At 44.1% G+C, this 2,340-nt stretch overlaps 1 pseudogene across 1 annotated transcript; it reads left to right on the top strand.

Annotated features, from left to right (window-relative positions):
* The first annotated feature begins 408 nt into the window (after positions 1-408).
* LOC307227870 lies at positions 409-1,945 on the top strand (annotated as a pseudogene). The gene is made up of 3 exons: positions 409-564; positions 664-1,311; positions 1,877-1,945. The product of its transcript is annotated as an uncharacterized misc_RNA (transcript).
* Positions 1,946-2,340: the final 395 nt, after the last annotated feature.

Genomic DNA, 2,340 nt, shown 5'->3' with positions numbered 1-2,340 from the left:
GACTGCAGTCTACACAGGCAGCCATCGCCAAAAGCAGCGAACTGAAGAATTAGGAAGTTAACAGTTCAAGAGATTAATTTTGCTCCACTTCAACAGGGCCTTTGCTAATTTCAAATTTCACAGATTTCAAAATCCCATTTAGCTAACAATTTGTGGTTGTTCATAATCATTTTTAAAAAGAAACTCCAATAGCAAAACAATTTTTGGAAATAAGGTTTTCAGTTGCCGTTTCCATGGTCTCAACAAATACCATCAGAACTGAAACAGTTGTGAGAAAGGCATAGCGTTGATTCTGAGAAATCCACAATGCAAAAATCATGATTGATTGGATGCTATGCACGTGATGTCACAATAGGCTAGCGTTCACCTTGAATACCGTGAAAACGCACACACCAAAAAACATCAAAAATGGGAAACAGCTGTTTTGCGACTGACTGTACAAATAGATTCAACAAGAAATCTGACCTGTCTTTTTTCCAGACTGCCGAAAAATAAAGAAAAGAGACGCAAATGGATCACTGCAAATTGCAGAAACAAACAAACAAATGGAAATATCGATTTGCGGTTGCCATTTTGACCAATGTATGTTGTAATTTTGGGTAAAGCCATACATTGCAACCATGCTTCAAATTAGATGTAAATAAATGAATATTACATCACTAGTAAAACTTTGTTTGTTTCAGGAAAAAAGAGTGATGATTCCCTACGCCCTGACTATGTGCCAAGTTTATTCAGTCTCACCTCCACCACTGATGAAAATTGGACTGTCAACAACCTGGGAAGATATCTACCATCTCAAGAAGTCTCTGAGAAAAGACTTGTCAACACAAGTTGGGAGCCAGCTGCTGCAGCTCTTCCAAAGCTGCATCAAAGTCTTCCATCAGAAGCAGAGGTACAGACTGTTCAAGTACTGTACAGGGCACTGAGGTCCAGACAGAGGCGACACACACAATGACATCACTCCATTACATGAAGAGAATAAATCTTTAAACACTGAATCTCAATCACCGAAGGAGTAAAGTTCCAAAATTAGAAAGTGATTTGAAACATCATTCACTTGACACTTCACAATTTGATGACAGTAAAGTGAACATTTTTACAGGACTACCCAATTTACAGACTTTCATGTTATTGTTCATTTATGTGTCATCAGCTCTTCCTGCTTCTGCAAATCAGTCCCTCAAGCCTATTCAGGAACTTCTTCTTACACTGGATTTATGCCTCAAATTGTCTGAGGATATTTTAGGCTACCTCTTCGGGATTCATCAGTCAACAGTATCAATGATCTTTCGGCGTTTGATACATATCATGGCAAGCAGGCCTCATCCCCCAATATTGTGGCTGGAAAGTGAAGACTTAAGACGCAGCTTACCAATGTGTCTTCGAATCATGTTTTTCAGCATTTTATTAAAGCGCTCCACCAGACCATCGGTCTGGGGATGGTAAACTCTGGTCTGAATTCAGCGTACGCCCAGTAACTTGTAAAGTTCCCGAAGTGTATGTGACATAAAAGTCCTGGTTGGTAAGGATTTCCTTCGGGATCCCGACTCAGGAGATGACCTGAAACAGTGCTTGCGCCACCCTTTTGGCCGTAATACTGCACAATGGCATCGCCTCGGGGTATCGGGTTGCATAATTCACTAGGACACAAAACGATACCTGTTGGCACTGTGGTCTAACGGTCCAATGAGGTCCACTGAGTCTTACGAACGGGATCCTCGACTATAGGGAGGGGCCTTAACAGCGCTATTGGCGTAGCCCAAGGGTTGACTAACTGCCACTCAGGACACGCAGTGCACTGTTTACGCACATCTGCCCAAATGACCAGCCAATAGAAGCGGGCAATTAGCCGCTGTTGTGTTTTATCGTGACCAAGGTGACCAGCCATCGGGTTATGGTGAGCAACCTGGAAGAACATTTCCCGGCAGCTCTTCAGCACCAGTAACTGGGTTATCTCCTCTCCTGTCTGAGTGTCACGGCTCACTCGATATAACCTGGGTGTAATCAGTGAAAAATATGGGTGAGTGTGTGTGGCGTCTGGGCACACCAATACGCCATTGATTTTAACAACCCCTTTAAAGGTCCTGCCCTGCAACTGCTTCAGCGGAAAATCGTTCATAGGGAAGGTCAAGGGGAGCGGGGAATATCCCACTTGGGACGCTGCCGACGCCTCCGCATCCCAGCGCACAATACAACACTCACATCTCCCTATTGCCTGGGAATGGGCTCCCCCATCCTCTCTCATCAATGTGCAAAACCCTGGCCAATCCGTGCCCAAAATCAGGGAGTGCGATAGGCGGGAACTAACTGCAGCCTGTACCCTATGCTTTTTCCCCTTGT

The sequence above is a fragment of the Zeus faber genome (genome assembly GCF_960531495.2).
Source record: "Zeus faber genome assembly, chromosome: 1".
Classification (NCBI taxonomy): domain Eukaryota; kingdom Metazoa; phylum Chordata; class Actinopteri; order Zeiformes; family Zeidae; genus Zeus; species Zeus faber.
Note: the sequence above shows the minus strand (reverse complement) of the source record. Positions and strands in the feature narration are given on the sequence as shown.